The sequence below is a fragment of the Salvia splendens genome, chromosome 14, assembly GCF_004379255.2.
Source record: "Salvia splendens isolate huo1 chromosome 14, SspV2, whole genome shotgun sequence".
Taxonomy (NCBI): Eukaryota; Viridiplantae; Streptophyta; class Magnoliopsida; order Lamiales; family Lamiaceae; genus Salvia; species Salvia splendens.
This window is the reverse complement of record NC_056045.1, coordinates 25,719,750-25,732,734: the sequence shown is the minus strand read 5'-3', so window position 1 is coordinate 25,732,734 and position 12,985 is coordinate 25,719,750. Positions and strand designations below refer to the sequence as shown.

Sequence of the window (12,985 nt, the reverse complement as noted above, 5' to 3'; positions counted from 1 at the left end):
TGTTTTATGCTTTACATGTTGCTGAACAAATTGAGCTCACTGAGCCGAACTCATATGATGAAGCAATCAGAAGCTCAGAAAGTAAACAATGGATCCAAGCAATGAAGGAAGAGATAGATTCACTGATAAGGAATAAAACTTGGATTCTGGTTGAGAAGGCAGAGTTCAGAAGAATTATTGGCTGTAAATGGGTGTTTAAGAAGAAGTTTGAGTCTGCTACACAAGAAGGAATCAGATTCAAGGCAAGGCTTGTTGCAAAGGGTTTTAATCAAGAAGAGGGAATAGACTTCAATGAGGTTTTTTCCCCCGTTGTCAAACACAACTCAATTAGAGTATTGCTGGCTGTTGTTGCAGAAGGGAATTGGGAGCTGGAACAGATGGATGTCAAGACGGCATTCTTGAATGGAGATCTGGAGGAGACAATCTTCATGGCACAGCCCCAAGGTTTTGAAGTACCAGGATCAGAGAACAAAGTGTGCATGTTGAAAAGGAGCATCTATGGGCTCAAGCAAAGTAGCCGGCAATGGTATTTGAAGTTTGGAGAAAGCCTTGCAAAGTTTGGTTTCTGTAGGTCTCAATATGATAGCTGCGTATTTGTCAGGAAGCAAGAGAGCAAGGCACCTATATATCTTCTACTTTATGTAGACGATATGTTAATATCAGGCCCAGACTCTAATGAGATCAGAAAAGTGAAAGACCAGTTGAAGACTGATTTTGAGATGAAAGATCTTGGAGCTGCAAGGAGGATACTTGGAATGGATATAGTCAGAGATAGGAGCAAGAAAAAATTATGGCTATTCCAGACCGACTACATTCAAAAGACTTTAAAGAAGTTCAAAGTGGAGAATATCAGAAGTGCAGCCACTCCATTGGCAGTCCATTTCAAGCTGTCAAAGGAACTCGGAGCAAGCAGTGAACAAGAGAAGAAAGAGATGGAGCTGGTGCCTTACTCCAACATCGTTGGCAGCATGATGTACATGATGATTTGTACACGACCGGATATTGCCCATGCTATCAGCACCACAAGTAGATACATGGCTGGTTTTGGAAGACAACATTGGAGTGCTTTGAGGTGGTGTTTGAGGTATCTGAAGGGAGCTGACAAGCTTGGTATATTGTTCGCAGGAGCAGGTGGAGCAGAGAAAGAGCCTCTCGTTGGTTTCTGCGATTCAGACTATGCAGCCAATCTTGACACAAGAAGGTCCCAAACAGGATATGTCTTCACTCTATTTGGATCGGCTGTGTGTTGGAAGTCAAGTTTGCAGAATGTAGTAGCTTTATCGACCACGGAGGCTGAATACATAGCGCTCACTTCGGCGGTCAAGGAGAGCAAGTGGTTGATGGGGCTGATTTCCGATTTTGGAATTAAGCAAGATGGAGTAGCAATACATTGTGACAACAATGGTGCTATTTGCCTAGCAAGGCATCAGATGTTCCATGAGCGTAGTAAGCACATAGATGTGCGACTACACTTCATCAGAGACGAGGTTGAGAGTGGGAGGGTTCGTGTTGTAAAGATTGACACCGCACACAACCCGGCAGATATGCTAACAAAGCCCCTCAGCAAAGAGAAGTTTGAATATTGTTGTAGATTGATAAATCTGTGTACTGCTGATTTTTGAGATGGTTGCTGGATCACCCAAGGTGGAGATTGTTAGAGTTTGTGGCTGATCTGGAGCAACCGAGGAGGACTCACAGTAAGTAGAGTGGACTGGCAATAGCTGATCAAGATAAAGGAAACAAGCAGCTAGCTTGTAAACTAGCCGTTAGAAATTGTTTTCTGTTGTAACTGATTAAGTGAAATCTATTCACTTAGTATAAGTAGAAAAGTAGCTTTTGTATTAGCTTAGCTGGTTTTAACATTACGGCATTCCTTTTCTAATAAGATTCCTTCATTTTCACAAACACTTAGTGTTCATACTTTCTCTCTGAATCCTTCTCAAAGATCAACTAAGATCGATTACCAGTCTTGAATCAATTCTTGGTTCAATATCTTCAAGGAGGACAATAAATACGTATATACATGTCCCCTCGGGGACATCCGATAAAATTGGAACGATACAGAGAAGATTAGCATGGCTCCTGTGCAAGGATGACACGCATAAATCGAGAAAAAAAAATAATAAATAAATACGTATATACAGATGTATCGATGGATCGTAAGTAGCTTTCAAAAGTAGTGATGACGTGAGTAGCTTTTAAATAGATAGTAGGGTTGTTTAATTACGAAGATAGATAAACAAACTATGATAAGAACAATGAGTAATATTGTGTCATGAACAAAATAAGTAATGAGCAGTAGTAAATGCGACTTATGAGTTCATTACACTTAAGTTGGTTTAGTAACGTCAATACAAAAGGATTAATCAAATTATCGAATCATATTTGAAACCTAATACGAGTATTGTATATTTAAGTAAAGATGATTGATATAAATTGCAGTGGTTATTTTTATTTCAATTTTAGCAGAAAACAGATTGGAATGTAAGGAAACTCTTGAGTTTGATTGAAGATGAATGATGGTGATATGATGCATGTGCTCTAATAAGTACGTAATTAATTGGGATAATTATAGTTTATGGTCCGACTTTAAAGTAGTTGTACAAATAGTTTGAAAATTTACAAATGTGATCTAACCTTTTTTACCTTTGTAAAGTTGCAAAAACCGTCTGTTTATTACTTATATTCATGATATTTTCCCTTTTTCCATTTAAGTTCAATTAAATTTATTTAATTACAAACAATTGAATTATATATAAAAAAGGTACTAAAATATAAGTAATAAATATGAATAGACTTTCATTTTATTGTATTGAATATAAATATGCAAAATTCAAGTATTATAACTTATCTTATATGATTATATTTTCGTAAACAATAATATCTTTAATTATTGGTTTATGCATGCTATCCATGATAGGAATTGAAAAAATTAATGGAAAAGAGAAATATATTGAAAGATAATTCTGAGTTTCGAAGTAAGCCATTTTGGCAATTATTTTACAAGGTCGTTACGTCATGCCATACTTGCATATTTTTTACAAGATCGAACCTGAAAGAGAGAGAAAAAAAGAGTTATTCAATGAACAATGAGCAGATTTTTGACAAATTTTGAACTGTTTTTTTTCGTACATAATTTAGAACTTAATGTTTTTACATACCACTAAAAAAGTTCAGAACCGACTTTGCTCGTAGGAATTTATGTGTCAAATTTCTTAAAATACGACAGTATTATTGTATAGTCAACAATTCAACAGGTAGATGAGTAGATCAATAAAATTATTAAACAATGTAGTTGTAATTATGTAAATTAATTATCTAGTATATGTTCGACTTTGAGTGGAAAAAGATTTAATCTGAACCTGATAGACTAAAAGCTGCCAACAACTGTATATATATTTCCTGAATTCATATAGCGGTGTGGAAATTCGGTCGTTTTTTATTTTCATAGAAATAAATACTTCATTTTTTATATGCGTGTAGAATGAATTTGCAAAGTCACTATCCACTATCCAAATATATTTACTTATTTTCCGTTGGAATAATAAGCTAGGTACAATGTGTGAATAGTGAATACTTAATAAAAAGATTTGGTTGGTTCATATCATGTCCTACAAGTAACATTTTTAAAAGGAATATGCATACCATGAAAATGGGAGAAGTTTTAATGGACATTGGACAAAAACAAGAGAAATAAAAGAAATGCTACAAGTAAATGGTTTTAAGAATCTGTATAGCAATACAATGGGAGAACAATAAAAAACTAACATAGGAAAAAGTATTAATGAAATAATTCATTCAAATAAATAATTAACAAATTGAAAAATTGTCAAGAGTGGGATTTGAACCCACGCCCTTTCGGACCAGTACCTGAAACTGGCGCCTTAGACCGCTCGGCCATCTTGACATATTGTTTTAATAAGTGAATATTAACAATACAGTTATAAGTTTTTTTTTTTTTTTTGTTTTTCTGTGATTTGCAGATATGAGAAGAAAATAAAAGGGAGAAAGGAGTGTGCGCATTGCATTGACCTGGATACAATACAGTTATAAGTTATCAAAATAAGATATTCTTGGAAATCATGCCCCCAAAGCACAAAAGATATGTCGTAAGACTATTTCCAAGGGTATACTAAAACCTAAAATGTGATAGGTATTTAGCTTTAATAGTACTCAAAACCAATCTCATTTTTTATTTTTGAGAAAAAAATACCTATCTTTAGGTTTACACTAAACCAAAACCTTTTTTTTCAAATTTTGTGAGTAAAAAGGGCATAATATAGAGAATAGTGTAAGTACTTGGAGTAAAATCATATGTGATGTGACATTTACACTAAAATGGGTTTGAGTTTAATGTAAATGGTTGGAGATGTTCTAAATCGTTCATTAACGAACCAGTTGATTAAAAGACTGTCAAGATACAATACGGTTTATCTATCTACTCGCAAATTCGATACATGTATCAATAACTATTTATCTTGATTGATCATCAAATGTGGCTTCGTCTTCTATTCTTTCTACTGTCTACTCTACTCCAAGCCACAAAAAGATACATAATGCAGTTAAGTCGTGGCCGCTTTCGTTCAAAATCAGCATATGGTATCAATAATCAATTGCTTCGTAGTAGAGTTGGTGGTAGTTAGGCCACCCGCAACGCGTCCCGCGGGTGGCTCGTATCTCGTCCCGCCGAGACGAGACGGCGGCGAGACGCGTTGCAGCGCCCCGTCTCGTCCCGGTCTCGCCGAGACGCCCGTCCCACCGAGACATCTCGCGGGCTGGCTCGCCACGCGTCTGCGCCACGTGGCGCGAGCTGGCGCCACGCGTGACGCCACTCGCCGGCCCGCGAGTGGGCTTCGTCACGCTGGCGCAATAAATAATTTTTTTAAAAAAATCGAATTTAATAAAAAAAAATTAAAAAACGAAAAAGGTAATATTACAGTTTTTTTCGACCGTTTTTTATTTTTTATTTTTTACTCTATAAATACTCATATTTCATCATCATTACACACACAAACACACATCTATTCTTTTCAAATCATCTCCATTTCCTCTCCAATTTTCATCTAACGTCTCCAATTTTCATCACAAAATGTCCGGCGACGGAAACGATGGCGGCTCCGGCGGGGTTTGACATCAACGCGTTTGGCGACTGGGGGGCATGTACAATGTCTTGGGTGGTTCCGGTTCCGGTTCCGGTTCGTCGACGCCAGCGGGGTACCAACCACCCCATTTTGATGTTGATGCTTACACTCGTCCCTCCGCCCCGAGGTATTCGCAGGGATTATCCCAAATTCAGGAGGATTATCCGGATGAACCCACTCCGGAAGGAGGAGGAGGCGGTGCAAGCTCCAGGGCATTCGATGCCGTGGTGGAAGAGGCGGAGGCGGCCGAGGAAGATGAGGATGTAGGTCGGCATCCGTACAACCGCAAGGACACAATGGTTGTGTACAACGCCTAGATCAGCGTCTCGTACGATCCCATCATCGAAAATCAACAAACCCGGAAGTGCTTATGGGAAAAGGTCACCGAGGCCTACAACGAGATTAAGCCGAAGGGGTCCTGCCGCCGCACATTGAAGATGCTCCGCGCTCACTTTAACCGAGTCGACAAAGAGGTCAAAAAATTCTGCGGCATCTACAAGAACGAAGCGGCTCATTACCAAAGCGGAGCCACGAGAGCCGACATTCTAAGATCGGCTTTGCGAGTCTATTTCGACGACACCGGCAAAGAATTCAGACATGTCGATGTTTGGGAGGCCGTCAAAGACGAGGAAAGGTGGGCCGGCGGTGTCCGGTCCAGCTCGGGCTCGACCTTGACCTCGAAGCGCACGAAGCACACGACAGGTGGTCAATACTCGTCTAGTGGGGGCGGTTCGGACAGCGCCGCACAAGAGGTTGCCTCGCAGGAGGTTGAGGGTACGACTGACGATGCAGAGGGGTCCTCCCGCGGGCGCCGTCGGCCGCAAGGGACCAAGGCGGCGAAGGCGGCTAGAGGGAGGAGGGGCCGAGGCGAATCAAGCCAGGCGGGCTCCCAAGGGCCGCCCTACTCCTTAATGTCCATGTACTTCACTGCCACGATGGCGGAGACTTCCCGCATGACGCCTGCCCAATTTCAAGCCCATCAATTTCAAGCCCATCATGCCGGCATTGTGTATCTGGCGGGACAACTTGGTATTCTGCATCTACCGCCTCCCTCGGGAAATGATTCGCTGGCGGAGTAGTTTTTATAATTTCTATAAAATTGTATTTTAAATTATGTCTTTTTTATTTATTTTGCCACGAATTTAATTATGTATTTTTTTAGGATTTTAAGTTGTAATTTTATTTTATTTAATGAAGTGTGTTTTTATTAATTGAATTTGTTGGAAATAAAAATAAAAAATGAAATTGAATGAATAGTTAAGGGATGAGATGATTAAGAGATGGAAGGTTGCAGGTTATGGCTCTTAGTTAAGAGATGGAGTGAAAAGTAAAGTGGGGCCATGAATAGTTAAAAGATTATACCATGTTATGGCTCTTAGTTAAAAGATGGAGTGAAAAGTAAAGTGGGGCCATGAATAGTTAAAAGATGATACGGTTAATAGACCGCCTACGGATGGCTTAGTCTCTCTCGACAACCGTCCTTGTTTTCTGCATATAAATGCTTGATTTGAGAGAGAAACGCCAAATGCTGCTTGTCGGATGACAATTTGGGAAAGCACCTGCAATTTTGCCATGACTTTTTCCATGCCTCACTTAAGTTTTTTTCTATATTCCTAACAAGCCCAGTAGCCCACAATAGTACTCCAAATTGGGTTGGTTGAAAACAAGCCCAAATTCATATAAAATGCGAAATCTTCAAGCAGCCCAAATTCATAGTATAATGCGAAATCAGAGAAAAAAAGAGAGGGTGGAATATGGCAGCGTAGTCTAGAACATACCATTTCTATCCCAATACAGAGCAATCCAGAATCCACTCGAAACCGACGAATTTCTCATATCATTACTATAAATTCTCCTTCACTCCTTTTCTCATAAAAAATCAGTAGTCTCATAAGTTCACAAGCTTTCATCAATTTGATTAGCAAGTTAGTGGGTTAATTCTTTTTTTATTCTAGGGCATTATTTACATTCTTATTGTATACTGCATTTTTTTAAAATTACAAGTTTGGGAGAGACGCATGCGTCTTTTGTTAGTAAAACACATGATGCTCTTGCGTTTTAGGCTAAGACGCATGACAATTAAGCGTTTTTAATTTTTTTTTAATTTAATTGAAAGACGCATGAGCATCATGCGTCTCTACCTAAAACGAATGATGCACGTCCGTCTTTATTTTGAATTAAATCAGGCAGCATAAGCTTACAAAACAGAACAGGCAAGAAAGGAGAAAGAAAAAAAGGGGCAACGCAATTTCTTGGCGATTTCCGTCGATTTCTTCTATTTTTCCGTTATATTCCGGTAAGTTTTCTTCAATCTTGCAACATTGCTCAAGTATTCGTTGTTTATTGCATAATATTAGTGTTTCTAATTAAATTTTCTCAAATTTACTAAATTAGGATTTGTCTCTAATTGTTGTTATTTTGTATAATTTTTAGGCAGAACCCTAATTTAGAGACAATTTTTTCGTATAAACCATGATTTAGTAAATTTAAGAAAATTTTATTAGAAACACTAATATTATGCAATAAACAACGAATAAGTGAGCAATGTTGCAAGATTGAAGAAAACTTACTGGAATATAACGGAAAAGTAGAAGAAATCGACAGAAATCGCCAAGAAATCGCGTTGCCCCTTTTTTTCTTTCTCCTTTCTCACCTGTTCTGTTCTGTAAGCTTATGCTGCCTGATTTAATCCAAAATAAAGACGCATGTGCGTCATGCGTTTTAGGTAGAGACGCATGACGCTCATGCGTCTTTCAATTAAATTATATTTTTTTAAAAAAACGCATAACTGTCATGGGTCTTAGCTTAAAATTCAAGAGCATCATGCGTTTCATTAACAAAAGACGCATGACACTCATGCGTCTCTCCCAAACTTGTAATTTAAAAAAAAAACGCAGTACACAAAATAAGAATGTAAATAATGCCCTACAATCAAAAAAGAATTAACCCGCAAGTTAGTTAAAATGTCTCTGATTCCGAGCTTCTTCGGCTGCCGCCGCAGCAACGTGTTCGACCCCTTCTCCCTCGACGTGTGGGACCCCTTCGAGGGTTTCCCTCTCTCCACCAACTACCCCTTCTTCAATGAAGGAGGAAGTTAAGGTTGAGGTGGAGGATGGCGGCATTCTGCAGATCAGCGGAGAGAGGAGCAAGGAGCAGGAGGAGAAGAATGACAAGTGGCACCGCGTTGAGAGGAGCAGCGGCAAGTTCGTGCGCCGGTTTAGGCTGCCGGAGAATGCGAAGGTGGAGCAGGTGAAGGCGGCGATGGAGAATGGGGTGCTGACGGTGACGGTGCCCAAGGAGGAAGTGAAGAAGCCGGAAGTTAAGGCCATTGATATCTCTGGTTAAGTCAATAATTTGTTCTTCATTTTCGGTTTGTCGAGATTGTTGGTTGTTGTTTTTCGCTTTTCATTTCTTAGTTTGTGGACACTGTTGTTGTAAGCCAAATGTCTTGTGACATTGTTACTAAATAAAAAATCGAGCGTTTTAGTTCATGTAAATACTTACTACTATAATCTTTACATTTTTTACGAAACAATCAGATTAATTTTGAAACCACTTCTTAATTAGTTTATTTTACTTTTTTATGTAATTGTCAATGTGTTAGCACTTAGTGAGTAGTAATATATGGGCAATTGAATTTTTATTCCTTGGACAACTACTTCATAGCTTTTTTCGGAGTACTATTTTTTTTGTACTTTTCAATAATGTATTTAGATTCTAACATATTAAGAAATGCAAAAATAAGAAATGTAAAAAAAAGTTGTGAAGAAAATATTGAAGTGTGAGTCTTATTTTTATTTACTTTCCTCTGTATTATAAGTGTATGTACTTTTAATTGGACACAAGTACAATTGATAAAGTAACAGAAAAGTAGAGAAAAAAAATAATTAAAGTATTATTATTAGCATAGAATTACTCTCACCTTATTAGAGATAAAAGAATTTTCAAAACTAGAAAGTGCACTTTTGTGGGACAAAAGAAGTATTAATTTTATAATAAAACGTAAAAAGAATAGTATTATTGGAATGTGAGGCCTGTTTATGAAATATTCTAACTACAATTCTTAATATGTGACAAATTAAAATAGAAAATCAAAATTCCTAGAGTGACCCAGAAGGAGGAGGAAGTGTACGGACAAGTGAATATTCTACTAGTACTATATAGTCCAGTCTCTCAAAAGATTGTAAAAATATTAAATATATTAAAAATAAATTTAAATAATGTAATACTCCCTTCGTCCCAGATAATTTGTCTCAATTTTCCATTTCGGCCAGTCCCACATAATTTGTCCCACTTCAAAATTAACAAAAATAGTCATAAAAGAACCACTCCATTCACCCACCCCACCACTCAATGTGGGACCCCTTTCCACTACATACCTTCATTTAATACAAAATCAAACAACATTTCTTAAAATTTGTGCCGGGTGAAACTGACCCAAATTATCGGTGAATCATTCTGATATCTATAAAATTTTGGTTCATCAAGAATTCAAGATTATATTGTATGTTGGGAAACATGCAAAGAAATTTAGTTAACTTCAAGTCACACAAGGTCAACATGGACCTAGACATCTAAAGTTTTCATAATGCACATTTGAACTTATTACGTTCACATTTTTTTTTTCATTTTTCAAACTTGTACAATTGTACTAATAGAATTTGAAAATTAGTTATATATTATTTGAAATTTTACTTATTCACTAACATGAAATGAGTTTGCATTTAAGCGATATATCCTAGAAAAGAGTTCATAGAATTAATAAAGAGATATTGCTTTTTAACTTGGGATTTTTCCTAGATTCATTTACTGAGTTACCTATAGGGCCTATGGAATTTGTAAGCCCATATTTGTCTTGAAATTTATTTCCAACTTTCAAATACACAATTTAACTGTATTTTATAATACTATATTAGAAGAATATTTAATTTTATATAAATTGAATTTGTTATTACCTATACTGTTTACTTGTTAATTTACTTATATTATATATTATCATTAAAACAATTTTAAAAATTTTGTAATAAACTCATGCATAATTTTAAATTTGATTTAGAGATAATCATTCCAAATATTCAACAGAAAATTTTCTTTTTCTAAATTAGCAAATATAAATTTTAGACAATTAATAGTATCAAATTATTGCATAAAGATAAATACATAATATATCCATTGATTTTAAATTAATTAATATTATTAAAAATACCTATAAATGTAATCTATATATTCAATTAACATACATTTATCAATTCACACAAATAAAAACTTGAAAATAGGACACACAAATTTATACTCAGTAGGATTATCTTTTAAGAGCATCCACACTGGCGGATTTCTTGGCTGACGTCCACCATTAAACGTGAGAGGGGCGGATGCAGGCGTCCGCTGCGGACACCCCATATCCGCGGACTTCCGGCGACGTCCGCGCGGGACGTCCGCCATTGCGGTGCCACGACGGACGTCCCGATTTTTTAATTTTAATTTTTTTTAAAAAAAACTCTATATACGGCTCGTTGACCTTCATTTCATTCGCACCACTTGTTTTAATGAGTTCCTCTATCTCTCTCTCTCTCTACGTTTCTATCAGTATATCCAAAATGGCTAGTGGTAGTGGTAGTGGTGCGGGTGGTAATGGTGGGGGTGCTGATGACATACACCGACGAATTAACAAAGAGGTGCGGGCTCTACGTCCCGGGAGATAAATTGCCTGATACAAGCGGCATTGCAGCAGCTGCAGCAACCGGCAGTACCTAGCCCCATCCATCGTCGAACTACAGTACCCCGGGACCACATCGCTGCACACCATCGGTTGTATGAGGACTACTTCGCTCCGGAGTCGCGGTTTGGGGATAACTTATTCCGGCGACGTTTAGGATGCATCGTCCTCTATTTTTGTATCGTGAGCGCTTTAGAGCGTCAATACGAGTATTTCAAGTTCAAGGAGGATGCGGTGGGTAAACCGGTCACACGCCCATACAGAAATGCACTACCGCAATCAGACAGCTGGCGTACGGAGTCTCGGCCGACATGTTCGACGAGTACCTCCACATCGGTGAGTCGACTGCCCGCGAATGTCTGCAGTATTTTTGTGAGGGAGTTAGGGAGATATTCGGGGATAGGTATCTTCGGAAGCCTACCTGATGTGTAATTTTCGAGCTTTTATATTAATGGATTTAGAACACACAAGTTTAATAAAATAGCTCTAATATTACAATCTATCTGCAAGAGTACAGAGTCGATTGTAGTACTTCGAGTGTCGAACCACATGGAGGCGTAGGTTATTTAACGAGAATTGACAAGATTAATAAACTAAATTTACAAACTAAAGTGCGAAAATGGAGAAACTCAAGAGATTGAAAACGTCGCTCCTAATATGCTCCAGATGTGAATTAACTTAATGGACCAATTAACCTAAGGATTAAAGATTAATCTAATGAAAGTTGTAATAAACTCGTTCATTCTACTCACACTGAACATGTTCGTAGATGCTTGAATTTAACCTTGCTGAACACTAAGATCAAATTCATACTCATCAGATTATCACTCCTACAGACGCATAGTAAGCTCTAACCCAACTTCTAAGTTCCAACGTACATAATTCATTTACAAAATCAATTGAACATTCCTACAAATGCATAGTAAATGTCCAACAATTATTGTAACGACATGTAAATCAACTTATCCAAGATTCATATGCTGAACACGATACATATCTCAAACTCTTTATCTACGTTTCCACCTTTTAACCAAGTTAAAGAGACATTGGCTAAAAGACCAGATTGAATCATAAATCAGGCCAGAATTATAATTCAACGTAAAAAGCACCGTAGAAAAGATCATAGAATAATATTAATCCATAGAATCCTAAAGTAATTCACATCTTTCACAAATTAGGAGAAACGGAAGAGTTTAGTTACACATCCACGACCAAAAGAGAAGAACCATAGAACTCAATGTGTAGATGGTAGTAAATCTCCTCCGAGATGATGAAGATTGGATCTCCCTTCCTTCCTCTTCTTTTCTTCTTCCTCTCTTCTCCTATTTTCTTCCAATCTGTCGCACCCCTTTTTCCCTATGATTTTCGTCCCCCTTTTTAAACTCCCAGTCCCCCCAGCAACTGCCGAGAAAACTGCCTATTTTGCATTTGAGATTGAAAACGCCCGACCGGGCAAAATGGAGATGAAAATCGCCCGATCGGGCGAAGTTTCTGGAGGCCTCGCGGTGAAATGCCCAACCGGGCGTTCCGAGCCATGAAAATCGCCCGACCGGGCGATAAATCTGTCCTCTCGCTGCCTTCCGGAAATCACCCGACCGGGTGGCCAATTTTTATAGCTTCCTGCGCAGATTTTCACCATCCGAGCTTCCTTCTTTGTTTCACCATTTATTCCTCTTCCTACACCATAAAACATACTTTTGCAAGCATCAAACTATATAAATCATGTAAAGTTAGGGTAATAAGAATGTACAATTTGATTCACATCAAATACCCCCAAACTTATTTGCTTGCTCGTCCTCGAGCAAGATCACATAAAACACAACACTTTGAAGCTCAACTCACAAAAGTTGTTCCAAAAGTTTTCATAAGAGTGAATCACATAGAGACATGAATGACAAGATCTAAACTTCCAACATTTCCAATCAAGATTTCCCAATATCATGAACCATCACTTATCAACCTAGAACTTCAAGTCAAGGTGCATTTCAAAGTAAGGCCAAACATGTGATCAAACAACTCAAACCGTCATCATTGACTCGTCAAGCATTACTTACCACATAGACTCGCGGATTTCAAATCAAACTTCATTAACTCTACCAAGTTATTTACAAAACATCCACACTGTGTC

The 12,985-nt window shown here is 37.8% G+C and overlaps 2 non-coding genes and 1 pseudogene across 2 annotated transcripts; 2 read left to right on the top strand and 1 right to left on the bottom strand.

The window, feature by feature from the left end:
• Nucleotides 1-2,025: 2,025 nt before the first annotated feature.
• On the top strand, nucleotides 2,026-2,128 carry LOC121766205. The gene has a single exon (XR_006042940.1). It is a non-coding gene; the product is annotated as a U6 spliceosomal RNA (small nuclear RNA).
• A 1,699-nt stretch (nucleotides 2,129-3,827) lies between these two features.
• TRNAL-CAG lies at nucleotides 3,828-3,907 on the bottom strand. The gene has a single exon. It is a non-coding gene; the product is annotated as a tRNA-Leu (tRNA).
• A 3,934-nt stretch (nucleotides 3,908-7,841) lies between these two features.
• Nucleotides 7,842-8,486, top strand: LOC121764012 (annotated as a pseudogene).
• Nucleotides 8,487-12,985: the final 4,499 nt, after the last annotated feature.